Source organism: Rhinoderma darwinii, unplaced genomic scaffold (genome assembly GCF_050947455.1).
Source record: "Rhinoderma darwinii isolate aRhiDar2 unplaced genomic scaffold, aRhiDar2.hap1 Scaffold_536, whole genome shotgun sequence".
NCBI classification, from domain to species: Eukaryota; Metazoa; Chordata; class Amphibia; order Anura; family Rhinodermatidae; genus Rhinoderma; species Rhinoderma darwinii.
The window spans coordinates 260,140-285,179 of record NW_027464085.1 but is presented as its reverse complement, the minus strand read 5'-3'; the positions used below and the strand labels follow the sequence as shown (position 1 = coordinate 285,179).

General features: G+C 48.1%; 38 non-coding genes across 38 annotated transcripts; all 38 read right to left on the bottom strand.

Moving 5' to 3' along the window:
• Window positions 1–304: 304 nt before the first annotated feature.
• On the bottom strand, window positions 305–468 carry LOC142722737 (U1 spliceosomal RNA). The gene has a single exon (XR_012875025.1). It is a non-coding gene; the product is annotated as a U1 spliceosomal RNA (small nuclear RNA).
• Window positions 469–943: 475 nt separating this feature from the next.
• Window positions 944–1,107, bottom strand: LOC142722736 (U1 spliceosomal RNA). The gene has a single exon (XR_012875023.1). It is a non-coding gene; the product is annotated as a U1 spliceosomal RNA (small nuclear RNA).
• A 475-nt stretch (window positions 1,108–1,582) lies between these two features.
• Window positions 1,583–1,746, bottom strand: LOC142722735 (U1 spliceosomal RNA). Its single transcript, XR_012875022.1, has one exon. It is a non-coding gene; the product is annotated as a U1 spliceosomal RNA (small nuclear RNA).
• Window positions 1,747–2,221: 475 nt separating this feature from the next.
• LOC142722733 (U1 spliceosomal RNA) lies at window positions 2,222–2,385 on the bottom strand. The gene has a single exon (XR_012875020.1). It is a non-coding gene; the product is annotated as a U1 spliceosomal RNA (small nuclear RNA).
• Window positions 2,386–2,978: 593 nt separating this feature from the next.
• LOC142722760 (U1 spliceosomal RNA) lies at window positions 2,979–3,142 on the bottom strand. Its single transcript, XR_012875047.1, has one exon. It is a non-coding gene; the product is annotated as a U1 spliceosomal RNA (small nuclear RNA).
• Window positions 3,143–3,617: 475 nt separating this feature from the next.
• Window positions 3,618–3,781, bottom strand: LOC142722732 (U1 spliceosomal RNA). The gene has a single exon (XR_012875019.1). It is a non-coding gene; the product is annotated as a U1 spliceosomal RNA (small nuclear RNA).
• Window positions 3,782–4,256: 475 nt separating this feature from the next.
• LOC142722630 (U1 spliceosomal RNA) lies at window positions 4,257–4,420 on the bottom strand. Its single transcript, XR_012874919.1, has one exon. It is a non-coding gene; the product is annotated as a U1 spliceosomal RNA (small nuclear RNA).
• A 475-nt stretch (window positions 4,421–4,895) lies between these two features.
• Window positions 4,896–5,059, bottom strand: LOC142722730 (U1 spliceosomal RNA). Its single transcript, XR_012875018.1, has one exon. It is a non-coding gene; the product is annotated as a U1 spliceosomal RNA (small nuclear RNA).
• Window positions 5,060–5,534: 475 nt separating this feature from the next.
• Window positions 5,535–5,698, bottom strand: LOC142722729 (U1 spliceosomal RNA). The gene has a single exon (XR_012875017.1). It is a non-coding gene; the product is annotated as a U1 spliceosomal RNA (small nuclear RNA).
• A 467-nt stretch (window positions 5,699–6,165) lies between these two features.
• On the bottom strand, window positions 6,166–6,329 carry LOC142722873 (U1 spliceosomal RNA). The gene has a single exon (XR_012875159.1). It is a non-coding gene; the product is annotated as a U1 spliceosomal RNA (small nuclear RNA).
• A 475-nt stretch (window positions 6,330–6,804) lies between these two features.
• On the bottom strand, window positions 6,805–6,968 carry LOC142722728 (U1 spliceosomal RNA). The gene has a single exon (XR_012875016.1). It is a non-coding gene; the product is annotated as a U1 spliceosomal RNA (small nuclear RNA).
• A 475-nt stretch (window positions 6,969–7,443) lies between these two features.
• On the bottom strand, window positions 7,444–7,607 carry LOC142722727 (U1 spliceosomal RNA). Its single transcript, XR_012875015.1, has one exon. It is a non-coding gene; the product is annotated as a U1 spliceosomal RNA (small nuclear RNA).
• Window positions 7,608–8,082: 475 nt separating this feature from the next.
• On the bottom strand, window positions 8,083–8,246 carry LOC142722726 (U1 spliceosomal RNA). The gene has a single exon (XR_012875014.1). It is a non-coding gene; the product is annotated as a U1 spliceosomal RNA (small nuclear RNA).
• Window positions 8,247–8,725: 479 nt separating this feature from the next.
• Window positions 8,726–8,889, bottom strand: LOC142722725 (U1 spliceosomal RNA). The gene has a single exon (XR_012875012.1). It is a non-coding gene; the product is annotated as a U1 spliceosomal RNA (small nuclear RNA).
• Window positions 8,890–9,482: 593 nt separating this feature from the next.
• Window positions 9,483–9,646, bottom strand: LOC142722747 (U1 spliceosomal RNA). The gene has a single exon (XR_012875033.1). It is a non-coding gene; the product is annotated as a U1 spliceosomal RNA (small nuclear RNA).
• A 475-nt stretch (window positions 9,647–10,121) lies between these two features.
• Window positions 10,122–10,285, bottom strand: LOC142722724 (U1 spliceosomal RNA). Its single transcript, XR_012875011.1, has one exon. It is a non-coding gene; the product is annotated as a U1 spliceosomal RNA (small nuclear RNA).
• A 475-nt stretch (window positions 10,286–10,760) lies between these two features.
• On the bottom strand, window positions 10,761–10,924 carry LOC142722734 (U1 spliceosomal RNA). The gene has a single exon (XR_012875021.1). It is a non-coding gene; the product is annotated as a U1 spliceosomal RNA (small nuclear RNA).
• A 593-nt stretch (window positions 10,925–11,517) lies between these two features.
• LOC142722722 (U1 spliceosomal RNA) lies at window positions 11,518–11,681 on the bottom strand. The gene has a single exon (XR_012875009.1). It is a non-coding gene; the product is annotated as a U1 spliceosomal RNA (small nuclear RNA).
• Window positions 11,682–12,152: 471 nt separating this feature from the next.
• On the bottom strand, window positions 12,153–12,316 carry LOC142722723 (U1 spliceosomal RNA). The gene has a single exon (XR_012875010.1). It is a non-coding gene; the product is annotated as a U1 spliceosomal RNA (small nuclear RNA).
• A 593-nt stretch (window positions 12,317–12,909) lies between these two features.
• Window positions 12,910–13,073, bottom strand: LOC142722710 (U1 spliceosomal RNA). Its single transcript, XR_012874998.1, has one exon. It is a non-coding gene; the product is annotated as a U1 spliceosomal RNA (small nuclear RNA).
• Window positions 13,074–13,548: 475 nt separating this feature from the next.
• On the bottom strand, window positions 13,549–13,712 carry LOC142722721 (U1 spliceosomal RNA). The gene has a single exon (XR_012875008.1). It is a non-coding gene; the product is annotated as a U1 spliceosomal RNA (small nuclear RNA).
• Window positions 13,713–14,187: 475 nt separating this feature from the next.
• LOC142722719 (U1 spliceosomal RNA) lies at window positions 14,188–14,351 on the bottom strand. The gene has a single exon (XR_012875007.1). It is a non-coding gene; the product is annotated as a U1 spliceosomal RNA (small nuclear RNA).
• A 593-nt stretch (window positions 14,352–14,944) lies between these two features.
• On the bottom strand, window positions 14,945–15,108 carry LOC142722697 (U1 spliceosomal RNA). Its single transcript, XR_012874986.1, has one exon. It is a non-coding gene; the product is annotated as a U1 spliceosomal RNA (small nuclear RNA).
• Window positions 15,109–15,583: 475 nt separating this feature from the next.
• Window positions 15,584–15,747, bottom strand: LOC142722507 (U1 spliceosomal RNA). Its single transcript, XR_012874798.1, has one exon. It is a non-coding gene; the product is annotated as a U1 spliceosomal RNA (small nuclear RNA).
• A 475-nt stretch (window positions 15,748–16,222) lies between these two features.
• LOC142722718 (U1 spliceosomal RNA) lies at window positions 16,223–16,386 on the bottom strand. The gene has a single exon (XR_012875006.1). It is a non-coding gene; the product is annotated as a U1 spliceosomal RNA (small nuclear RNA).
• A 475-nt stretch (window positions 16,387–16,861) lies between these two features.
• Window positions 16,862–17,025, bottom strand: LOC142722717 (U1 spliceosomal RNA). The gene has a single exon (XR_012875005.1). It is a non-coding gene; the product is annotated as a U1 spliceosomal RNA (small nuclear RNA).
• A 467-nt stretch (window positions 17,026–17,492) lies between these two features.
• Window positions 17,493–17,656, bottom strand: LOC142722872 (U1 spliceosomal RNA). Its single transcript, XR_012875158.1, has one exon. It is a non-coding gene; the product is annotated as a U1 spliceosomal RNA (small nuclear RNA).
• A 475-nt stretch (window positions 17,657–18,131) lies between these two features.
• LOC142722716 (U1 spliceosomal RNA) lies at window positions 18,132–18,295 on the bottom strand. The gene has a single exon (XR_012875004.1). It is a non-coding gene; the product is annotated as a U1 spliceosomal RNA (small nuclear RNA).
• A 475-nt stretch (window positions 18,296–18,770) lies between these two features.
• LOC142722715 (U1 spliceosomal RNA) lies at window positions 18,771–18,934 on the bottom strand. The gene has a single exon (XR_012875003.1). It is a non-coding gene; the product is annotated as a U1 spliceosomal RNA (small nuclear RNA).
• Window positions 18,935–19,409: 475 nt separating this feature from the next.
• On the bottom strand, window positions 19,410–19,573 carry LOC142722714 (U1 spliceosomal RNA). Its single transcript, XR_012875002.1, has one exon. It is a non-coding gene; the product is annotated as a U1 spliceosomal RNA (small nuclear RNA).
• A 475-nt stretch (window positions 19,574–20,048) lies between these two features.
• On the bottom strand, window positions 20,049–20,212 carry LOC142722713 (U1 spliceosomal RNA). The gene has a single exon (XR_012875001.1). It is a non-coding gene; the product is annotated as a U1 spliceosomal RNA (small nuclear RNA).
• Window positions 20,213–20,687: 475 nt separating this feature from the next.
• On the bottom strand, window positions 20,688–20,851 carry LOC142722712 (U1 spliceosomal RNA). Its single transcript, XR_012875000.1, has one exon. It is a non-coding gene; the product is annotated as a U1 spliceosomal RNA (small nuclear RNA).
• Window positions 20,852–21,318: 467 nt separating this feature from the next.
• Window positions 21,319–21,482, bottom strand: LOC142722871 (U1 spliceosomal RNA). The gene has a single exon (XR_012875157.1). It is a non-coding gene; the product is annotated as a U1 spliceosomal RNA (small nuclear RNA).
• Window positions 21,483–21,957: 475 nt separating this feature from the next.
• LOC142722711 (U1 spliceosomal RNA) lies at window positions 21,958–22,121 on the bottom strand. Its single transcript, XR_012874999.1, has one exon. It is a non-coding gene; the product is annotated as a U1 spliceosomal RNA (small nuclear RNA).
• A 475-nt stretch (window positions 22,122–22,596) lies between these two features.
• On the bottom strand, window positions 22,597–22,760 carry LOC142722708 (U1 spliceosomal RNA). The gene has a single exon (XR_012874997.1). It is a non-coding gene; the product is annotated as a U1 spliceosomal RNA (small nuclear RNA).
• Window positions 22,761–23,235: 475 nt separating this feature from the next.
• On the bottom strand, window positions 23,236–23,399 carry LOC142722707 (U1 spliceosomal RNA). The gene has a single exon (XR_012874996.1). It is a non-coding gene; the product is annotated as a U1 spliceosomal RNA (small nuclear RNA).
• A 475-nt stretch (window positions 23,400–23,874) lies between these two features.
• Window positions 23,875–24,038, bottom strand: LOC142722706 (U1 spliceosomal RNA). The gene has a single exon (XR_012874995.1). It is a non-coding gene; the product is annotated as a U1 spliceosomal RNA (small nuclear RNA).
• Window positions 24,039–24,631: 593 nt separating this feature from the next.
• Window positions 24,632–24,795, bottom strand: LOC142722685 (U1 spliceosomal RNA). Its single transcript, XR_012874974.1, has one exon. It is a non-coding gene; the product is annotated as a U1 spliceosomal RNA (small nuclear RNA).
• Between the last annotated feature and the right edge of the window lie 245 nt (window positions 24,796–25,040).

Here is a 25,040-nt window from a genome sequence, read left to right as displayed (position 1 = left end):
GTATACCGTCAACCAGCCCAATCAATCAATATCTTTGACACAGGCTCAAAGTAGCACAACATAGTACAGCAAAGGCACAGGTCCTACACTTTACGTTACACTCTGCACTAACATTGAGATAAAGCATCACATAGGAAAGCCACAAAACCAAAGGCAGCTGATAAGGGAGAGAGGAGTATCCAATCCTCTTGGCCACCCAGAGGTCAATTGATGGCTGGCTCGCTCGATCGATCGATCTAGCAAGTATCTCTGACTAGTAATAGTCAGCATTGAATAATAAGCACTGTTTTTCACCAGAGTAAATCAGGGGAAAGCGCGAACGCAGTCCCCCACTACCACAAATTATGCAGTCGAGTTTCCCGCATTTGGGGAAATCGCAGGGGTCAGCACACCCGAAGTGCAATGGATGAGCCTCACCCTGGGAGAACCACCTTAGTGATCATGGTATCTCCCCTGCCAGGTAAGTATGAGTTGCATAGCGCCTGCCAGACAGGCTCCCCTCACAAGAGGCCCTACTAAGTCGCTGAGGATTTTTCCTGGTTTTTGGTCCGAAGCAGGCCAAAGATCACCTGTCTGCATCCACCTTTTTGGATTGAAAGCAGCTTTGTTAACAATCAGTGGTCAAATCACAAGCATACAGTATACCGTCAACCAGCCCAATCAATCAATATCTTTGACACAGGCTCAAAGTAGCACAACATAGTACAGCAAAGGCACAGGTCCTACACTTTACGTTACACTCTGCACTAACATTGAGATAAAGCATCACATAGGAAAGCCACAAAACCAAAGGCAGCTGATAAGGGAGAGAGGAGTATCCAATCCTCTTGGCCACCCAGAGGTCAATTGATGGCTGGCTCGCTCGATCGATCGATCTAGCAAGTATCTCTGACTAGTAATAGTCAGCATTGATTAATAAGCACTGTTTTTCACCAGAGTAAATCAGGGGAAAGCGCGAACGCAGTCCCCCACTACCACAAATTATGCAGTCGAGTTTCCCGCATTTGGGGAAATCGCAGGGGTCAGCACACCCGAAGTGCAATGGATGAGCCTCACCCTGGGAGAACCACCTTAGTGATCATGGTATCTCCCCTGCCAGGTAAGTATGAGTTGCATAGCGCCTGCCAGACAGGCTCCCCTCACAAGAGGCCCTACTAAGTCGCTGAGGATTTTTCCTGGTTTTTGGTCCGAAGCAGGCCAAAGATCACCTGTCTGCATCCACCTTTTTGGATTGAAAGCAGCTTTGTTAACAATCAGTGGTCAAATCACAAGCATACAGTATACCGTCAACCAGCCCAATCAATCAATATCTTTGACACAGGCTCAAAGTAGCACAACATAGTACAGCAAAGGCACAGGTCCTACACTTTACGTTACACTCTGCACTAACATTGAGATAAAGCATCACATAGGAAAGCCACAAAACCAAAGGCAGCTGATAAGGGAGAGAGGAGTATCCAATCCTCTTGGCCACCCAGAGGTCAATTGATGGCTGGCTCGCTCGATCGATCGATCTAGCAAGTATCTCTGACTAGTAATAGTCAGCATTGAATAATAAGCACTGTTTTTCACCAGAGTAAATCAGGGGAAAGCGCGAACGCAGTCCCCCACTACCACAAATTATGCAGTCGAGTTTCCCGCATTTGGGGAAATCGCAGGGGTCAGCACACCCGAAGTGCAATGGATGAGCCTCACCCTGGGAGAACCACCTTAGTGATCATGGTATCTCCCCTGCCAGGTAAGTATGAGTTGCATAGCGCCTGCCAGACAGGCTCCCCTCACAAGAGGCCCTACTAAGTCGCTGAGGATTTTTCCTGGTTTTTGGTCCGAAGCAGGCCAAAGATCACCTGTCTGCATCCACCTTTTTGGATTGAAAGCAGCTTTGTTAACAATCAGTGGTCAAATCACAAGCATACAGTATACCGTCAACCAGCCCAATCAATCAATATCTTTGACACAGGCTCAAAGTAGCACAACATAGTACAGCAAAGGCACAGGTCCTACACTTTACGTTACACTCTGCACTAACATTGAGATAAAGCATCACATAGGAAAGCCACAAAACCAAAGGCAGCTGATAAGGGAGAGAGGAGTATCCAATCCTCTTGGCCACCCAGAGGTCAATTGATGGCTGGCTCGCTCGATCGATCGATCTAGCAAGTATCTCTGACTAGTAATAGTCAGCATTGATTAATAAGCACTGTTTTTCACCAGAGTAAATCAGGGGAAAGCGCGAACGCAGTCCCCCACTACCACAAATTATGCAGTCGAGTTTCCCGCATTTGGGGAAATCGCAGGGGTCAGCACACCCGAAGTGCAATGGATGAGCCTCACCCTGGGAGAACCACCTTAGTGATCATGGTATCTCCCCTGCCAGGTAAGTATGAGTTGCATAGCGCCTGCCAGACAGGCTCCCCTCACAAGAGGCCCTACTAAGTCGCTGAGGATTTTTCCTGGTTTTTGGTCCGAAGCAGGCCAAAGATCACCTGTCTGGATCCAACTGCGCCAAAAAACGGATGCACCTCATTGTACGGAGCCAGGGGTGTGCAGGCACCCCAAATTCCATAAGACACAGGCTCAAGTCTAAGCACTTCCAAGATGCACAGCAACCAGGGTATTAGCATATGGGGCGGCGGCTTCTGGTCAGAGCATTGCCGTGCCGATGAAGCAGTCCCCACATTTGCATGCCGTCACCTGTGAGACAGAGAGGAAGGATAGGTTAGGTTAGGGAAAGGCTCGCCATGCCCTGACTTCTCGAAGCCCAGCAGAAAAAGAAACTTCACTGATCACACTGTTGTTCATCCACGAGGGGGAGACAAAGGCTGCGTATACAGCTAAATATAAAGAGATAATGTACCACATTTTGGATTGAAAAACAGCTTTGTTGACAATCGGTGGTTAAATCACAAGCATACAAGTACCTCTGACTAGTAACAGTCAGCATTGAATAATAAGCACTGTTTTTCACCAGAGTAAATCAGGGGAAAGCGCGAACGCAGTCCCCCACTACCACAAATTATGCAGTCGAGTTTCCCGCATTTGGGGAAATCGCAGGGGTCAGCACACCCGAAGTGCAATGGATGAGCCTCACCCTGGGAGAACCACCTTAATGATCATGGTATCTCCCCTGCCAGGTAAGTATGAGTTGCATAGCGCCTGCCAGACAGGCTCCCCTCACAAGAGGCCCTACTAAGTCGCTGAGGATTTTTCCTGGTTTTTGGTCCGAAGCAGGCCAAAGATCACCTGTCTGCATCCACCTTTTTGGATTGAAAGCAGCTTTGTTAACAATCAGTGGTCAAATCACAAGCATACAGTATACCGTCAACCAGCCCAATCAATCAATATCTTTGACACAGGCTCAAAGTAGCACAACATAGTACAGCAAAGGCACAGGTCCTACACTTTACGTTACACTCTGCACTAACATTGAGATAAAGCATCACATAGGAAAGCCACAAAACCAAAGGCAGCTGATAAGGGAGAGAGGAGTATCCAATCCTCTTGGCCACCCAGAGGTCAATTGATGGCTGGCTCGCTCGATCGATCGATCTAGCAAGTATCTCTGACTAGTAATAGTCAGCATTGATTAATAAGCACTGTTTTTCACCAGAGTAAATCAGGGGAAAGCGCGAACGCAGTCCCCCACTACCACAAATTATGCAGTCGAGTTTCCCGCATTTGGGGAAATCGCAGGGGTCAGCACACCCGAAGTGCAATGGATGAGCCTCACCCTGGGAGAACCACCTTAGTGATCATGGTATCTCCCCTGCCAGGTAAGTATGAGTTGCATAGCGCCTGCCAGACAGGCTCCCCTCACAAGAGGCCCTACTAAGTCGCTGAGGATTTTTCCTGGTTTTTGGTCCGAAGCAGGCCAAAGATCACCTGTCTGCATCCACCTTTTTGGATTGAAAGCAGCTTTGTTAACAATCAGTGGTCAAATCACAAGCATACAGTATACCGTCAACCAGCCCAATCAATCAATATCTTTGACACAGGCTCAAAGTAGCACAACATAGTACAGCAAAGGCACAGGTCCTACACTTTACGTTACACTCTGCACTAACATTGAGATAAAGCATCACATAGGAAAGCCACAAAACCAAAGGCAGCTGATAAGGGAGAGAGGAGTATCCAATCCTCTTGGCCACCCAGAGGTCAATTGATGGCTGGCTCGCTCGATCGATCGATCTAGCAAGTATCTCTGACTAGTAATAGTCAGCATTGATTAATAAGCACTGTTTTTCACCAGAGTAAATCAGGGGAAAGCGCGAACGCAGTCCCCCACTACCACAAATTATGCAGTCGAGTTTCCCACATTTGGGGAAATCGCAGGGGTCAGCACACCCGAAGTGCAATGGATGAGCCTCACCCTGGGAGAACCACCTTAGTGATCATGGTATCTCCCCTGCCAGGTAAGTATGAGTTGCATAGCGCCTGCCAGACAGGCTCCCCTCACAAGAGGCCCTACTAAGTCGCTGAGGATTTTTCCTGGTTTTTGGTCCGAAGCAGGCCAAAGATCACCTGTCTGCATCCACCTTTTTGGATTGAAAGCAGCTTTGTTAACAATCAGTGGTCAAATCACAAGCATACAGTATACCGTCAACCAGCCCAATCAATCAATATCTTTGACACAGGCTCAAAGTAGCACAACATAGTACAGCAAAGGCACAGGTCCTACACTTTACGTTACACTCTGCACTAACATTGAGATAAAGCATCACATAGGAAAGCCACAAAACCAAAGGCAGCTGATAAGGGAGAGAGGAGTATCCAATCCTCTTGGCCACCCAGAGGTCAATTGATGGCTGGCTCGCTCGATCGATCGATCTAGCAAGTATCTCTGACTAGTAATAGTCAGCATTGAATAATAAGCACTGTTTTTCACCAGAGTAAATCAGGGGAAAGCGCGAACGCAGTCCCCCACTACCACAAATTATGCAGTCGAGTTTCCCGCATTTGGGGAAATCGCAGGGGTCAGCACACCCGAAGTGCAATGGATGAGCCTCACCCTGGGAGAACCACCTTAGTGATCATGGTATCTCCCCTGCCAGGTAAGTATGAGTTGCATAGCGCCTGCCAGACAGGCTCCCCTCACAAGAGGCCCTACTAAGTCGCTGAGGATTTTTCCTGGTTTTTGGTCCGAAGCAGGCCAAAGATCACCTGTCTGCATCCACCTTTTTGGATTGAAAGCAGCTTTGTTAACAATCAGTGGTCAAATCACAAGCATACAGTATACCGTCAACCAGCCCAATCAATCAATATCTTTGACACAGGCTCAAAGTAGCACAACATAGTACAGCAAAGGCACAGGTCCTACACTTTACGTTACACTCTGCACTAACATTGAGATAAAGCATCACATAGGAAAGCCACAAAACCAAAGGCAGCTGATAAGGGAGAGAGGAGTATCCAATCCTCTTGGCCACCCAGAGGTCAATTGATGGCTGGCTCGCTCGATCGATCGATCTAGCAAGTATCTCTGACTAGTAATAGTCAGCATTGAATAATAAGCACTGTTTTTCACCAGAGTAAATCAGGGGAAAGCGCGAACGCAGTCCCCCACTACCACAAATTATGCAGTCGAGTTTCCCGCATTTGGGGAAATCGCAGGGGTCAGCACACCCGAAGTGCAATGGATGAGCCTCACCCTGGGAGAACCACCTTAGTGATCATGGTATCTCCCCTGCCAGGTAAGTATGAGTTGCATAGCGCCTGCCAGACAGGCTCCCCTCACAAGAGGCCCTACTAAGTCGCTGAGGATTTTTCCTGGTTTTTGGTCCGAAGCAGGCCAAAGATCACCTGTCTGCATCCACCTTTTTGGATTGAAAGCAGCTTTGTTAACAATCAGTGGTCAAATCACAAGCATACAGTATACCGTCAACCAGCCCAATCAATCAATATCTTTGACACAGGCTCAAAGTAGCACAACATAGTACAGCAAAGGCACAGGTCCTACACTTTACGTTACACTCTGCACTAACATTGAGATAAAGCATCACATAGGAAAGCCACAAAACCAAAGGCAGCTGATAAGGGAGAGAGGAGTATCCAATCCTCTTGGCCACCCAGAGGTCAATTGATGGCTGGCTCGCTCGATCTAGCAAGTATCTCTGACTAGTAATAGTCAGCATTGAATAATAAGCACTGTTTTTCACCAGAGTAAATCAGGGGAAAGCGCAAACGCAGTCCCCCACTACCACAAATTATGCAGTCGAGTTTCCCGCATTTGGGGAAATCGCAGGGGTCAGCACACCCGAAGTGCAATGGCTGAGCCTCACCCTGGGAGAACCACCTTAATGATCATGGTATCTCCCCTGCCAGGTAAGTATGAGTTGCATAGCGCCTGCCAGACAGGCTCCCCTCACAAGAGGCCCTACTAAGTCGCTGAGGATTTTTCCTGGTTTTTGGTCCGAAGCAGGCCAAAGATCACCTGTCTGCATCCACCTTTTTGGATTGAAAGCAGCTTTGTTAACAATCAGTGGTCAAATCACAAGCATACAGTATACCGTCAACCAGCCCAATCAATCAATATCTTTGACACAGGCTCAAAGTAGCACAACATAGTACAGCAAAGGCACAGGTCCTACACTTTACGTTACACTCTGCACTAACATTGAGATAAAGCATCACATAGGAAAGCCACAAAACCAAAGGCAGCTGATAAGGGAGAGAGGAGTATCCAATCCTCTTGGCCACCCAGAGGTCAATTGATGGCTGGCTCGCTCGATCGATCGATCTAGCAAGTATCTCTGACTAGTAATAGTCAGCATTGAATAATAAGCACTGTTTTTCACCAGAGTAAATCAGGGGAAAGCGCGAACGCAGTCCCCCACTACCACAAATTATGCAGTCGAGTTTCCCGCATTTGGGGAAATCGCAGGGGTCAGCACACCCGAAGTGCAATGGATGAGCCTCACCCTGGGAGAACCACCTTAGTGATCATGGTATCTCCCCTGCCAGGTAAGTATGAGTTGCATAGCGCCTGCCAGACAGGCTCCCCTCACAAGAGGCCCTACTAAGTCGCTGAGGATTTTTCCTGGTTTTTGGTCCGAAGCAGGCCAAAGATCACCTGTCTGCATCCACCTTTTTGGATTGAAAGCAGCTTTGTTAACAATCAGTGGTCAAATCACAAGCATACAGTATACCGTCAACCAGCCCAATCAATCAATATCTTTGACACAGGCTCAAAGTAGCACAACATAGTACAGCAAAGGCACAGGTCCTACACTTTACGTTACACTCTGCACTAACATTGAGATAAAGCATCACATAGGAAAGCCACAAAACCAAAGGCAGCTGATAAGGGAGAGAGGAGTATCCAATCCTCTTGGCCACCCAGAGGTCAATTGATGGCTGGCTCGCTCGATCGATCGATCTAGCAAGTATCTCTGACTAGTAATAGTCAGCATTGATTAATAAGCACTGTTTTTCACCAGAGTAAATCAGGGGAAAGCGCGAACGCAGTCCCCCACTACCACAAATTATGCAGTCGAGTTTCCCGCATTTGGGGAAATCGCAGGGGTCAGCACACCCGAAGTGCAATGGATGAGCCTCACCCTGGGAGAACCACCTTAGTGATCATGGTATCTCCCCTGCCAGGTAAGTATGAGTTGCATAGCGCCTGCCAGACAGGCTCCCCTCACAAGAGGCCCTACTAAGTCGCTGAGGATTTTTCCTGGTTTTTGGTCCGAAGCAGGCCAAAGATCACCTGTCTGCATCCACCTTTTTGGATTGAAAGCAGCTTTGTTAACAATCAGTGGTCAAATCACAAGCATACAGTATACCGTCAACCAGCCCAATCAATCAATATCTTTGACACAGGCTCAAAGTAGCACAACATAGTACAGCAAAGGCACAGGTCCTACACTTTACGTTACACTCTGCACTAACATTGAGATAAAGCATCACATAGGAAAGCCACAAAACCAAAGGCAGCTGATAAGGGAGAGAGGAGTATCCAATCCTCTTGGCCACCCAGAGGTCAATTGATGGCTGGCTCGCTCGATCGATCGATCTAGCAAGTATCTCTGACTAGTAATAGTCAGCATTGAATAATAAGCACTGTTTTTCACCAGAGTAAATCAGGGGAAAGCGCGAACGCAGTCCCCCACTACCACAAATTATGCAGTCGAGTTTCCCGCATTTGGGGAAATCGCAGGGGTCAGCACACCCGAAGTGCAATGGATGAGCCTCACCCTGGGAGAACCACCTTAGTGATCATGGTATCTCCCCTGCCAGGTAAGTATGAGTTGCATAGCGCCTGCCAGACAGGCTCCCCTCACAAGAGGCCCTACTAAGTCGCTGAGGATTTTTCCTGGTTTTTGGTCCGAAGCAGGCCAAAGATCACCTGTCTGCATCCACCTTTTTGGATTGAAAGCAGCTTTGTTAACAATCAGTGGTCAAATCACAAGCATACAGTATACCGTCAACCAGCCCAATCAATCAATATCTTTGACACAGGCTCAAAGTAGCACAACATAGTACAGCAAAGGCACAGGTCCTACACTTTACGTTACACTCTGCACTAACATTGAGATAAAGCATCACATAGGAAAGCCACAAAACCAAAGGCAGCTGATAAGGGAGAGAGGAGTATCCAATCCTCTTGGCCACCCAGAGGTCAATTGATGGCTGGCTCGCTCGATCGATCGATCGATCTAGCAAGTATCTCTGACTAGTAATAGTCAGCATTGATTAATAAGCACTGTTTTTCACCAGAGTAAATCAGGGGAAAGCGCGAACGCAGTCCCCCACTACCACAAATTATGCAGTCGAGTTTCCCGCATTTGGGGAAATCGCAGGGGTCAGCACACCCGAAGTGCAATGGATGAGCCTCACCCTGGGAGAACCACCTTAGTGATCATGGTATCTCCCCTGCCAGGTAAGTATGAGTTGCATAGCGCCTGCCAGACAGGCTCCCCTCACAAGAGGCCCTACTAAGTCGCTGAGGATTTTTCCTGGTTTTTGGTCCGAAGCAGGCCAAAGATCACCTGTCTGGATCCAACTGCGCCAAAAAACGGATGCACCTCATTGTACGGAGCCAGGGGTGTGCAGGCACCCCAAATTCCATAAGACACAGGCTCAAGTCTAAGCACTTCCAAGATGCACAGCAACCAGGGTATTAGCATATGGGGCGGCGGCTTCTGGTCAGAGCATTGCCGTGCCGATGAAGCAGTCCCCACATTTGCATGCCGTCACCTGTGAGACAGAGAGGAAGGATAGGTTAGGTTAGGGAAAGGCTCGCCATGCCCTGACTTCTCGAAGCCCAGCAGAAAAAGAAACTTCACTGATCACACTGTTGTTCATCCACGAGGGGGAGACAAAGGCTGCGTATACAGCTAAATATAAAGAGATAATGTACCACATTTTGGATTGAAAAACAGCTTTGTTGACAATCGGTGGTTAAATCACAAGCATACAAGTACCTCTGACTAGTAACAGTCAGCATTGAATAATAAGCACTGTTTTTCACCAGAGTAAATCAGGGGAAAGCGCGAACGCAGTCCCCCACTACCACAAATTATGCAGTCGAGTTTCCCGCATTTGGGGAAATCGCAGGGGTCAGCACACCCGAAGTGCAATGGATGAGCCTCACCCTGGGAGAACCACCTTAATGATCATGGTATCTCCCCTGCCAGGTAAGTATGAGTTGCATAGCGCCTGCCAGACAGGCTCCCCTCACAAGAGGCCCTACTAAGTCGCTGAGGATTTTTCCTGGTTTTTGGTCCGAAGCAGGCCAAAGATCACCTGTCTGCATCCACCTTTTTGGATTGAAAGCAGCTTTGTTAACAATCAGTGGTCAAATCACAAGCATACAGTATACCGTCAACCAGCCCAATCAATCAATATCTTTGACACAGGCTCAAAGTAGCACAACATAGTACAGCAAAGGCACAGGTCCTACACTTTACGTTACACTCTGCACTAACATTGAGATAAAGCATCACATAGGAAAGCCACAAAACCAAAGGCAGCTGATAAGGGAGAGAGGAGTATCCAATCCTCTTGGCCACCCAGAGGTCAATTGATGGCTGGCTCGCTCGATCGATCGATCTAGCAAGTATCTCTGACTAGTAATAGTCAGCATTGAATAATAAGCACTGTTTTTCACCAGAGTAAATCAGGGGAAAGCGCGAACGCAGTCCCCCACTACCACAAATTATGCAGTCGAGTTTCCCGCATTTGGGGAAATCGCAGGGGTCAGCACACCCGAAGTGCAATGGATGAGCCTCACCCTGGGAGAACCACCTTAGTGATCATGGTATCTCCCCTGCCAGGTAAGTATGAGTTGCATAGCGCCTGCCAGACAGGCTCCCCTCACAAGAGGCCCTACTAAGTCGCTGAGGATTTTTCCTGGTTTTTGGTCCGAAGCAGGCCAAAGATCACCTGTCTGCATCCACCTTTTTGGATTGAAAGCAGCTTTGTTAACAATCAGTGGTCAAATCACAAGCATACAGTATACCGTCAACCAGCCCAATCAATCAATATCTTTGACACAGGCTCAAAGTAGCACAACATAGTACAGCAAAGGCACAGGTCCTACACTTTACGTTACACTCTGCACTAACATTGAGATAAAGCATCACATAGGAAAGCCACAAAACCAAAGGCAGCTGATAAGGGAGAGAGGAGTATCCAATCCTCTTGGCCACCCAGAGGTCAATTGATGGCTGGCTCGCTCGATCGATCGATCTAGCAAGTATCTCTGACTAGTAATAGTCAGCATTGATTAATAAGCACTGTTTTTCACCAGAGTAAATCAGGGGAAAGCGCGAACGCAGTCCCCCACTACCACAAATTATGCAGTCGAGTTTCCCGCATTTGGGGAAATCGCAGGGGTCAGCACACCCGAAGTGCAATGGATGAGCCTCACCCTGGGAGAACCACCTTAATGATCATGGTATCTCCCCTGCCAGGTAAGTATGAGTTGCATAGCGCCTGCCAGACAGGCTCCCCTCACAAGAGGCCCTACTAAGTCGCTGAGGATTTTTCCTGGTTTTTGGTCCGAAGCAGGCCAAAGATCACCTGTCTGGATCCAACTGCGCCAAAAAACGGATGCACCTCATTGTACGGAGCCAGGGGTGTGCAGGCACCCCAAATTCCATAAGACACAGGCTCAAGTCTAAGCACTTCCAAGATGCACAGCAACCAGGGTATTAGCATATGGGGCGGCAGCTTCTGGTCAGAGCATTGCCGTGCCGATGAAGCAGTCCCCACATTTGCATGCCGTCACCTGTGAGACAGAGAGGAAGGATAGGTTAGGTTAGGGAAAGGCTCGCCATGCCCTGACTTCTCGAAGCCCAGCAGAAAAAGAAACTTCACTGATCACACTGTTGTTCATCCACGAGGGGGAGACAAAGGCTGCGTATACAGCTAAATATAAAGAGATAATGTACCACATTTTGGATTGAAAAACAGCTTTGTTGACAATCGGTGGTTAAATCACAAGCATACAAGTACCTCTGACTAGTAACAGTCAGCATTGAATAATAAGCACTGTTTTTCACCAGAGTAAATCAGGGGAAAGCGCGAACGCAGTCCCCCACTACCACAAATTATGCAGTCGAGTTTCCCGCATTTGGGGAAATCGCAGGGGTCAGCACACCCGAAGTGCAATGGATGAGCCTCACCCTGGGAGAACCACCTTAATGATCATGGTATCTCCCCTGCCAGGTAAGTATGAGTTGCATAGCGCCTGCCAGACAGGCTCCCCTCACAAGAGGCCCTACTAAGTCGCTGAGGATTTTTCCTGGTTTTTGGTCCGAAGCAGGCCAAAGATCACCTGTCTGCATCCACCTTTTTGGATTGAAAGCAGCTTTGTTAACAATCAGTGGTCAAATCACAAGCATACAGTATACCGTCAACCAGCCCAATCAATCAATATCTTTGACACAGGCTCAAAGTAGCACAACATAGTACAGCAAAGGCACAGGTCCTACACTTTACGTTACACTCTGCACTAACATTGAGATAAAGCATCACATAGGAAAGCCACAAAACCAAAGGCAGCTGATAAGGGAGAGAGGAGTATCCAATCCTCTTGGCCACCCAGAGGTCAATTGATGGCTGGCTCGATCGATCGATCTAGCAAGTATCTCTGACTAGTAATAGTCAGCATTGATTAATAAGCACTGTTTTTCACCAGAGTAAATCAGGGGAAAGCGCGAACGCAGTCCCCCACTACCACAAATTATGCAGTCGAGTTTCCCGCATTTGGGGAAATCGCAGGGGTCAGCACACCCGAAGTGCAATGGATGAGCCTCACCCTGGGAGAACCACCTTAGTGATCATGGTATCTCCCCTGCCAGGTAAGTATGAGTTGCATAGCGCCTGCCAGACAGGCTCCCCTCACAAGAGGCCCTACTAAGTCGCTGAGGATTTTTCCTGGTTTTTGGTCCGAAGCAGGCCAAAGATCACCTGTCTGGATCCAACTGCGCCAAAAAACGGATGCACCTCATTGTACGGAGCCAGGGGTGTGCAGGCACCCCAAATTCCATAAGACACAGGCTCAAGTCTAAGCACTTCCAAGATGCACAGCAACCAGGGTATTAGCATATGGGGCGGCGGCTTCTGGTCAGAGCATTGCCGTGCCGATGAAGCAGTCCCCACATTTGCATGCCGTCACCTGTGAGACAGAGAGGAAGGATAGGTTAGGTTAGGGAAAGGCTCGCCATGCCCTGACTTCTCGAAGCCCAGCAGAAAAAGAAACTTCACTGATCACACTGTTGTTCATCCACGAGGGGGAGACAAAGGCTGCGTATACAGCTAAATATAAAGAGATAATGTACCACATTTTGGATTGAAAAACAGCTTTGTTGACAATCGGTGGTTAAATCACAAGCATACAAGTACCTCTGACTAGTAACAGTCAGCATTGAATAATAAGCACTGTTTTTCACCAGAGTAAATCAGGGGAAAGCGCGAACGCAGTCCCCCACTACCACAAATTATGCAGTCGAGTTTCCCGCATTTGGGGAAATCGCAGGGGTCAGCACACCCGAAGTGCAATGGATGAGCCTCACCCTGGGAGAACCACCTTAATGATCATGGTATCTCCCCTGCCAGGTAAGTATGAGTTGCATAGCGCCTGCCAGACAGGCTCCCCTCACAAGAGGCCCTACTAAGTCGCTGAGGATTTTTCCTGGTTTTTGGTCCGAAGCAGGCCAAAGATCACCTGTCTGCATCCACCTTTTTGGATTGAAAGCAGCTTTGTTAACAATCAGTGGTCAAATCACAAGCATACAGTATACCGTCAACCAGCCCAATCAATCAATATCTTTGACACAGGCTCAAAGTAGCACAACATAGTACAGCAAAGGCACAGGTCCTACACTTTACGTTACACTCTGCACTAACATTGAGATAAAGCATCACATAGGAAAGCCACAAAACCAAAGGCAGCTGATAAGGGAGAGAGGAGTATCCAATCCTCTTGGCCACCCAGAGGTCAATTGATGGCTGGCTCGCTCGATCGATCGATCTAGCAAGTATCTCTGACTAGTAATAGTCAGCATTGAATAATAAGCACTGTTTTTCACCAGAGTAAATCAGGGGAAAGCGCGAACGCAGTCCCCCACTACCACAAATTATGCAGTCGAGTTTCCCGCATTTGGGGAAATCGCAGGGGTCAGCACACCCGAAGTGCAATGGATGAGCCTCACCCTGGGAGAACCACCTTAGTGATCATGGTATCTCCCCTGCCAGGTAAGTATGAGTTGCATAGCGCCTGCCAGACAGGCTCCCCTCACAAGAGGCCCTACTAAGTCGCTGAGGATTTTTCCTGGTTTTTGGTCCGAAGCAGGCCAAAGATCACCTGTCTGCATCCACCTTTTTGGATTGAAAGCAGCTTTGTTAACAATCAGTGGTCAAATCACAAGCATACAGTATACCGTCAACCAGCCCAATCAATCAATATCTTTGACACAGGCTCAAAGTAGCACAACATAGTACAGCAAAGGCACAGGTCCTACACTTTACGTTACACTCTGCACTAACATTGAGATAAAGCATCACATAGGAAAGCCACAAAACCAAAGGCAGCTGATAAGGGAGAGAGGAGTATCCAATCCTCTTGGCCACCCAGAGGTCAATTGATGGCTGGCTCGCTCGATCGATCGATCTAGCAAGTATCTCTGACTAGTAATAGTCAGCATTGATTAATAAGCACTGTTTTTCACCAGAGTAAATCAGGGGAAAGCGCGAACGCAGTCCCCCACTACCACAAATTATGCAGTCGAGTTTCCCGCATTTGGGGAAATCGCAGGGGTCAGCACACCCGAAGTGCAATGGATGAGCCTCACCCTGGGAGAACCACCTTAGTGATCATGGTATCTCCCCTGCCAGGTAAGTATGAGTTGCATAGCGCCTGCCAGACAGGCTCCCCTCACAAGAGGCCCTACTAAGTCGCTGAGGATTTTTCCTGGTTTTTGGTCCGAAGCAGGCCAAAGATCACCTGTCTGGATCCAACTGCGCCAAAAAACGGATGCACCTCATTGTACGGAGCCAGGGGTGTGCAGGCACCCCAAATTCCATAAGACACAGGCTCAAGTCTAAGCACTTCCAAGATGCACAGCAACCAGGGTATTAGCATATGGGGCGGCGGCTTCTGGTCAGAGCATTGCCGTGCCGATGAAGCAGTCCCCACATTTGCATGCCGTCACCTGTGAGACAGAGAGGAAGGATAGGTTAGGTTAGGGAAAGGCTCGCCATGCCCTGACTTCTCGAAGCCCAGCAGAAAAAGAAACTTCACTGATCACACTGTTGTTCATCCACGAGGGGGAGACAAAGGCTGCGTATACAGCTAAATATAAAGAGATAATGTACCACATTTTGGATTGAAAAACAGCTTTGTTGACAATCGGTGGTTAAATCACAAGCATACAAGTACCTCTGACTAGTAACAGTCAGCATTGAATAATAAGCACTGTTTTTCACCAGAGTAAATCAGGGGAAAGCGCGAACGCAGTCCCCCACTACCACAAATTATGCAGTCGAGTTTCCCGCATTTGGGGAAATCGCAGGGGTCAGCACACCCGAAGTGCAATGGATGAGCCTCACCCTGGGAGAACCACCTTAATGATCATGGTATCTCCCCTGCCAGGTAAGTATGAGTTGCATAGCGCCTGCCAGACAGGCTCCCCTCACAAGAGGCCCTACTAAGTCGCTGAGGATTTTTCCTGGTTTTTGGTCCGAAGCAGGCCAAAGATCACCTGTCTGCATCCACCTTTTTGGATTGAAAGCAGCTTTGTTAACAATCAGTGGTCAAATCACAAGCATACAGTATACCGTCAACCAGCCCAATCAATCAATATCTTTGACACAGGCTCAAAGTAGCACAACATAGTACAGCAAAGGCACAGGTCCTACACTTTACGTTACACTCTGCACTAACATTGAGATAAAGCATCACATAGGAAAGCCACAAAACCAAAGGCAGCTGATAAGGGAGAGAGGAGTATCCAATCCTCTTGGCCACCCAGAGGTCAATTGATGGCTGGCTCGCTCGATCGATCGATCTAGCAAGTATCTCTGACTAGTAATAGTCAGCATTGATTAATAAGCACTGTTTTTCACCAGAGTAAATCAGGGGAAAGCGCGAACGCAGTCCCCCACTACCACAAATTATGCAGTCGAGTTTCCCACATTTGGGGAAATCGCAGGGGTCAGCACACCCGAAGTGCAATGGATGAGCCTCACCCTGGGAGAACCACCTTAGTGATCATGGTATCTCCCCTGCCAGGTAAGTATGAGTTGCATAGCGCCTGCCAGACAGGCTCCCCTCACAAGAGGCCCTACTAAGTCGCTGAGGATTTTTCCTGGTTTTTGGTCCGAAGCAGGCCAAAGATCACCTGTCTGCATCCACCTTTTTGGATTGAAAGCAGCTTTGTTAACAATCAGTGGTCAAATCACAAGCATACAGTATACCGTCAACCAGCCCAATCAATCAATATCTTTGACACAGGCTCAAAGTAGCACAACATAGTACAGCAAAGGCACAGGTCCTACACTTTACGTTACACTCTGCACTAACATTGAGATAAAGCATCACATAGGAAAGCCACAAAACCAAAGGCAGCTGATAAGGGAGAGAGGAGTATCCAATCCTCTTGGCCACCCAGAGGTCAATTGATGGCTGGCTCGCTCGATCGATCGATCTAGCAAGTATCTCTGACTAGTAATAGTCAGCATTGAATAATAAGCACTGTTTTTCACCAGAGTAAATCAGGGGAAAGCGCGAACGCAGTCCCCCACTACCACAAATTATGCAGTCGAGTTTCCCGCATTTGGGGAAATCGCAGGGGTCAGCACACCCGAAGTGCAATGGATGAGCCTCACCCTGGGAGAACCACCTTAGTGATCATGGTATCTCCCCTGCCAGGTAAGTATGAGTTGCATAGCGCCTGCCAGACAGGCTCCCCTCACAAGAGGCCCTACTAAGTCGCTGAGGATTTTTCCTGGTTTTTGGTCCGAAGCAGGCCAAAGATCACCTGTCTGCATCCACCTTTTTGGATTGAAAGCAGCTTTGTTAACAATCAGTGGTCAAATCACAAGCATACAGTATACCGTCAACCAGCCCAATCAATCAATATCTTTGACACAGGCTCAAAGTAGCACAACATAGTACAGCAAAGGCACAGGTCCTACACTTTACGTTACACTCTGCACTAACATTGAGATAAAGCATCACATAGGAAAGCCACAAAACCAAAGGCAGCTGATAAGGGAGAGAGGAGTATCCAATCCTCTTGGCCACCCAGAGGTCAATTGATGGCTGGCTCGCTCGATCGATCGATCTAGCAAGTATCTCTGACTAGTAATAGTCAGCATTGAATAATAAGCACTGTTTTTCACCAGAGTAAATCAGGGGAAAGCGCGAACGCAGTCCCCCACTACCACAAATTATGCAGTCGAGTTTCCCGCATTTGGGGAAATCGCAGGGGTCAGCACACCCGAAGTGCAATGGATGAGCCTCACCCTGGGAGAACCACCTTAGTGATCATGGTATCTCCCCTGCCAGGTAAGTATGAGTTGCATAGCGCCTGCCAGACAGGCTCCCCTCACAAGAGGCCCTACTAAGTCGCTGAGGATTTTTCCTGGTTTTTGGTCCGAAGCAGGCCAAAGATCACCTGTCTGCATCCACCTTTTTGGATTGAAAGCAGCTTTGTTAACAATCAGTGGTCAAATCACAAGCATACAGTATACCGTCAACCAGCCCAATCAATCAATATCTTTGACACAGGCTCAAAGTAGCACAACATAGTACAGCAAAGGCACAGGTCCTACACTTTACGTTACACTCTGCACTAACATTGAGATAAAGCATCACATAGGAAAGCCACAAAACCAAAGGCAGCTGATAAGGGAGAGAGGAGTATCCAATCCTCTTGGCCACCCAGAGGTCAATTGATGGCTGGCTCGCTCGATCTAGCAAGTATCTCTGACTAGTAATAGTCAGCATTGAATAATAAGCACTGTTTTTCACCAGAGTAAATCAGGGGAAAGCGCAAACGCAGTCCCCCACTACCACAAATTATGCAGTCGAGTTTCCCGCATTTGGGGAAATCGCAGGGGTCAGCACACCCGAAGTGCAATGGCTGAGCCTCACCCTGGGAGAACCACCTTAATGATCATGGTATCTCCCCTGCCAGGTAAGTATGAGTTGCATAGCGCCTGCCAGACAGGCTCCCCTCACAAGAGGCCCTACTAAGTCGCTGAGGATTTTTCCTGGTTTTTGGTCCGAAGCAGGCCAAAGATCACCTGTCTGCATCCACCTTTTTGGATTGAAAGCAGCTTTGTTAACAATCAGTGGTCAAATCACAAGCATACAGTATACCGTCAACCAGCCCAATCAATCAATATCTTTGACACAGGCTCAAAGTAGCACAACATAGTACAGCAAAGGCACAGGTCCTACACTTTACGTTACACTCTGCACTAACATTGAGATAAAGCATCACATAGGAAAGCCACAAAACCAAAGGCAGCTGATAAGGGAGAGAGGAGTATCCAATCCTCTTGGCCACCCAGAGGTCAATTGATGGCTGGCTCGCTCGATCGATCGATCTAGCAAGTATCTCTGACTAGTAATAGTCAGCATTGAATAATAAGCACTGTTTTTCACCAGAGTAAATCAGGGGAAAGCGCGAACGCAGTCCCCCACTACCACAAATTATGCAGTCGAGTTTCCCGCATTTGGGGAAATCGCAGGGGTCAGCACACCCGAAGTGCAATGGATGAGCCTCACCCTGGGAGAACCACCTTAGTGATCATGGTATCTCCCCTGCCAGGTAAGTATGAGTTGCATAGCGCCTGCCAGACAGGCTCCCCTCACAAGAGGCCCTACTAAGTCGCTGAGGATTTTTCCTGGTTTTTGGTCCGAAGCAGGCCAAAGATCACCTGTCTGCATCCACCTTTTTGGATTGAAAGCAGCTTTGTTAACAATCAGTGGTCAAATCACAAGCATACAGTATACCGTCAACCAGCCCAATCAATCAATATCTTTGACACAGGCTCAAAGTAGCACAACATAGTACAGCAAAGGCACAGGTCCTACACTTTACGTTACACTCTGCACTAACATTGAGATAAAGCATCACATAGGAAAGCCACAAAACCAAAGGCAGCTGATAAGGGAGAGAGGAGTATCCAATCCTCTTGGCCACCCAGAGGTCAATTGATGGCTGGCTCGCTCGATCGATCGATCTAGCAAGTATCTCTGACTAGTAATAGTCAGCATTGATTAATAAGCACTGTTTTTCACCAGAGTAAATCAGGGGAAAGCGCGAACGCAGTCCCCCACTACCACAAATTATGCAGTCGAGTTTCCCGCATTTGGGGAAATCGCAGGGGTCAGCACACCCGAAGTGCAATGGATGAGCCTCACCCTGGGAGAACCACCTTAGTGATCATGGTATCTCCCCTGCCAGGTAAGTATGAGTTGCATAGCGCCTGCCAGACAGGCTCCCCTCACAAGAGGCCCTACTAAGTCGCTGAGGATTTTTCCTGGTTTTTGGTCCGAAGCAGGCCAAAGATCACCTGTCTGCATCCACCTTTTTGGATTGAAAGCAGCTTTGTTAACAATCAGTGGTCAAATCACAAGCATACAGTATACCGTCAACCAGCCCAATCAATCAATATCTTTGACACAGGCTCAAAGTAGCACAACATAGTACAGCAAAGGCACAGGTCCTACACTTTACGTTACACTCTGCACTAACATTGAGATAAAGCATCACATAGGAAAGCCACAAAACCAAAGGCAGCTGATAAGGGAGAGAGGAGTATCCAATCCTCTTGGCCACCCAGAGGTCAATTGATGGCTGGCTCGCTCGATCGATCGATCTAGCAAGTATCTCTGACTAGTAATAGTCAGCATTGAATAATAAGCACTGTTTTTCACCAGAGTAAATCAGGGGAAAGCGCGAACGCAGTCCCCCACTACCACAAATTATGCAGTCGAGTTTCCCGCATTTGGGGAAATCGCAGGGGTCAGCACACCCGAAGTGCAATGGATGAGCCTCACCCTGGGAGAACCACCTTAGTGATCATGGTATCTCCCCTGCCAGGTAAGTATGAGTTGCATAGCGCCTGCCAGACAGGCTCCCCTCACAAGAGGCCCTACTAAGTCGCTGAGGATTTTTCCTGGTTTTTGGTCCGAAGCAGGCCAAAGATCACCTGTCTGCATCCACCTTTTTGGATTGAAAGCAGCTTTGTTAACAATCAGTGGTCAAATCACAAGCATACAGTATACCGTCAACCAGCCCAATCAATCAATATCTTTGACACAGGCTCAAAGTAGCACAACATAGTACAGCAAAGGCACAGGTCCTACACTTTACGTTACACTCTGCACTAACATTGAGATAAAGCATCACATAGGAAAGCCACAAAACCAAAGGCAGCTGATAAGGGAGAGAGGAGTATCCAATCCTCTTGGCCACCCAGAGGTCAATTGATGGCTGGCTCGCTCGATCGATCGATCTAGCAAGTATCTCTGACTAGTAATAGTCAGCATTGAATAATAAGCACTGTTTTTCACCAGAGTAAATCAGGGGAAAGCGCGAACGCAGTCCCCCACTACCACAAATTATGCAGTCGAGTTTCCCGCATTTGGGGAAATCGCAGGGGTCAGCACACCCGAAGTGCAATGGATGAGCCTCACCCTGGGAGAACCACCTTAGTGATCATGGTATCTCCCCTGCCAGGTAAGTATGAGTTGCATAGCGCCTGCCAGACAGGCTCCCCTCACAAGAGGCCCTACTAAGTCGCTGAGGATTTTTCCTGGTTTTTGGTCCGAAGCAGGCCAAAGATCACCTGTCTGCATCCACCTTTTTGGATTGAAAGCAGCTTTGTTAACAATCAGTGGTCAAATCACAAGCATACAGTATACCGTCAACCAGCCCAATCAATCAATATCTTTGACACAGGCTCAAAGTAGCACAACATAGTACAGCAAAGGCACAGGTCCTACACTTTACGTTACACTCTGCACTAACATTGAGATAAAGCATCACATAGGAAAGCCACAAAACCAAAGGCAGCTGATAAGGGAGAGAGGAGTATCCAATCCTCTTGGCCACCCAGAGGTCAATTGATGGCTGGCTCGCTCGATCGATCGATCTAGCAAGTATCTCTGACTAGTAATAGTCAGCATTGAATAATAAGCACTGTTTTTCACCAGAGTAAATCAGGGGAAAGCGCGAACGCAGTCCCCCACTACCACAAATTATGCAGTCGAGTTTCCCGCATTTGGGGAAATCGCAGGGGTCAGCACACCCGAAGTGCAATGGATGAGCCTCACCCTGGGAGAACCACCTTAGTGATCATGGTATCTCCCCTGCCAGGTAAGTATGAGTTGCATAGCGCCTGCCAGACAGGCTCCCCTCACAAGAGGCCCTACTAAGTCGCTGAGGATTTTTCCTGGTTTTTGGTCCGAAGCAGGCCAAAGATCACCTGTCTGCATCCACCTTTTTGGATTGAAAGCAGCTTTGTTAACAATCAGTGGTCAAATCACAAGCATACAGTATACCGTCAACCAGCCCAATCAATCAATATCTTTGACACAGGCTCAAAGTAGCACAACATAGTACAGCAAAGGCACAGGTCCTACACTTTACGTTACACTCTGCACTAACATTGAGATAAAGCATCACATAGGAAAGCCACAAAACCAAAGGCAGCTGATAAGGGAGAGAGGAGTATCCAATCCTCTTGGCCACCCAGAGGTCAATTGATGGCTGGCTCGCTCGATCTAGCAAGTATCTCTGACTAGTAATAGTCAGCATTGAATAATAAGCACTGTTTTTCACCAGAGTAAATCAGGGGAAAGCGCAAACGCAGTCCCCCACTACCACAAATTATGCAGTCGAGTTTCCCGCATTTGGGGAAATCGCAGGGGTCAGCACACCCGAAGTGCAATGGCTGAGCCTCACCCTGGGAGAACCACCTTAATGATCATGGTATCTCCCCTGCCAGGTAAGTATGAGTTGCATAGCGCCTGCCAGACAGGCTCCCCTCACAAGAGGCCCTACTAAGTCGCTGAGGATTTTTCCTGGTTTTTGGTCCGAAGCAGGCCAAAGATCACCTGTCTGCATCCACCTTTTTGGATTGAAAGCAGCTTTGTTAACAATCAGTGGTCAAATCACAAGCATACAGTATACCGTCAACCAGCCCAATCAATCAATATCTTTGACACAGGCTCAAAGTAGCACAACATAGTACAGCAAAGGCACAGGTCCTACACTTTACGTTACACTCTGCACTAACATTGAGATAAAGCATCACATAGGAAAGCCACAAAACCAAAGGCAGCTGATAAGGGAGAGAGGAGTATCCAATCCTCTTGGCCACCCAGAGGTCAATTGATGGCTGGCTCGCTCGATCGATCGATCTAGCAAGTATCTCTGACTAGTAATAGTCAGCATTGAATAATAAGCACTGTTTTTCACCAGAGTAAATCAGGGGAAAGCGCGAACGCAGTCCCCCACTACCACAAATTATGCAGTCGAGTTTCCCGCATTTGGGGAAATCGCAGGGGTCAGCACACCCGAAGTGCAATGGATGAGCCTCACCCTGGGAGAACCACCTTAGTGATCATGGTATCTCCCCTGCCAGGTAAGTATGAGTTGCATAGCGCCTGCCAGACAGGCTCCCCTCACAAGAGGCCCTACTAAGTCGCTGAGGATTTTTCCTGGTTTTTGGTCCGAAGCAGGCCAAAGATCACCTGTCTGCATCCACCTTTTTGGATTGAAAGCAGCTTTGTTAACAATCAGTGGTCAAATCACAAGCATACAGTATACCGTCAACCAGCCCAATCAATCAATATCTTTGACACAGGCTCAAAGTAGCACAACATAGTACAGCAAAGGCACAGGTCCTACACTTTACGTTACACTCTGCACTAACATTGAGATAAAGCATCACATAGGAAAGCCACAAAACCAAAGGCAGCTGATAAGGGAGAGAGGAGTATCCAATCCTCTTGGCCACCCAGAGGTCAATTGATGGCTGGCTCGCTCGATCGATCGATCTAGCAAGTATCTCTGACTAGTAATAGTCAGCATTGATTAATAAGCACTGTTTTTCACCAGAGTAAATCAGGGGAAAGCGCGAACGCAGTCCCCCACTACCACAAATTATGCAGTCGAGTTTCCCGCATTTGGGGAAATCGCAGGGGTCAGCACACCCGAAGTGCAATGGATGAGCCTCACCCTGGGAGAACCACCTTAGTGATCATGGTATCTCCCCTGCCAGGTAAGTATGAGTTGCATAGCGCCTGCCAGACAGGCTCCCCTCACAAGAGGCCCTACTAAGTCGCTGAGGATTTTTCCTGGTTTTTGGTCCGAAGCAGGCCAAAGATCACCTGTCTGCATCCACCTTTTTGGATTGAAAGCAGCTTTGTTAACAATCAGTGGTCAAATCACAAGCATACAGTATACCGTCAACCAGCCCAATCAATCAATATCTTTGACACAGGCTCAAAGTAGCACAACATAGTACAGCAAAGGCACAGGTCCTACACTTTACGTTACACTCTGCACTAACATTGAGATAAAGCATCACATAGGAAAGCCACAAAACCAAAGGCAGCTGATAAGGGAGAGAGGAGTATCCAATCCTCTTGGCCACCCAGAGGTCAATTGATGGCTGGCTCGCTCGATCGATCGATCTAGCAAGTATCTCTGACTAGTAATAGTCAGCATTGAATAATAAGCACTGTTTTTCACCAGAGTAAATCAGGGGAAAGCGCGAACGCAGTCCCCCACTACCACAAATTATGCAGTCGAGTTTCCCGCATTTGGGGAAATCGCAGGGGTCAGCACACCCGAAGTGCAATGGATGAGCCTCACCCTGGGAGAACCACCTTAGTGATCATGGTATCTCCCCTGCCAGGTAAGTATGAGTTGCATAGCGCCTGCCAGACAGGCTCCCCTCACAAGAGGCCCTACTAAGTCGCTGAGGATTTTTCCTGGTTTTTGGTCCGAAGCAGGCCAAAGATCACCTGTCTGCATCCACCTTTTTGGATTGAAAGCAGCTTTGTTAACAATCAGTGGTCAAATCACAAGCATACAGTATACCGTCAACCAGCCCAATCAATCAATATCTTTGACACAGGCTCAAAGTAGCACAACATAGTACAGCAAAGGCACAGGTCCTACACTTTACGTTACACTCTGCACTAACATTGAGATAAAGCATCACATAGGAAAGCCACAAAACCAAAGGCAGCTGATAAGGGAGAGAGGAGTATCCAATCCTCTTGGCCACCCAGAGGTCAATTGATGGCTGGCTCGCTCGATCGATCGATCTAGCAAGTATCTCTGACTAGTAATAGTCAGCATTGATTAATAAGCACTGTTTTTCACCAGAGTAAATCAGGGGAAAGCGCGAACGCAGTCCCCCACTACCACAAATTATGCAGTCGAGTTTCCCGCATTTGGGGAAATCGCAGGGGTCAGCACACCCGAAGTGCAATGGATGAGCCTCACCCTGGGAGAACCACCTTAGTGATCATGGTATCTCCCCTGCCAGGTAAGTATGAGTTGCATAGCGCCTGCCAGACAGGCTCCCCTCACAAGAGGCCCTACTAAGTCGCTGAGGATTTTTCCTGGTTTTTGGTCCGAAGCAGGCCAAAGATCACCTGTCTGGATCCAACTGCGCCAAAAAACGGATGCACCTCATTGTACGGAGCCAGGGGTGTGCAGGCACCCCAAATTCCATAAGACACAGGCTCAAGTCTAAGCACTTCCAAGATGCACAGCAACCAGGGTATTAGCATATGGGGCGGCGGCTTCTGGTCAGAGCATTGCCGTGCCGATGAAGCAGTCCCCACATTTGCATGCCGTCACCTGTGAGACAGAGAGGAAGGATAGGTTAGGTTAGGGAAAGGCTCGCCATGCCCTGACTTCTCGAAGCCCAGCAGAAAAAGAAACTTCACTGATCACACTGTTGTTCATCCACGAGGGGGAGACAAAGGCTGCGTATACAGCTAAATATAAAGAGATAATGTACCACATTTTGGATTGAAAAACAGCTTTGTTGACAATCGGTGGTTAAATCACAAGCATACAAGTACCTCTGACTAGTAACAGTCAGCATTGAATAATAAGCACTGTTTTTCACCAGAGTAAATCAGGGGAAAGCGCGAACGCAGTCCCCCACTACCACAAATTATGCAGTCGAGTTTCCCGCATTTGGGGAAATCGCAGGGGTCAGCACACCCGAAGTGCAATGGATGAGCCTCACCCTGGGAGAACCACCTTAATGATCATGGTATCTCCCCTGCCAGGTAAGTATGAGTTGCATAGCGCCTGCCAGACAGGCTCCCCTCACAAGAGGCCCTACTAAGTCGCTGAGGATTTTTCCTGGTTTTTGGTCCGAAGCAGGCCAAAGATCACCTGTCTGCATCCACCTTTTTGGATTGAAAGCAGCTTTGTTAACAATCAGTGGTCAAATCACAAGCATACAGTATACCGTCAACCAGCCCAATCAATCAATATCTTTGACACAGGCTCAAAGTAGCACAACATAGTACAGCAAAG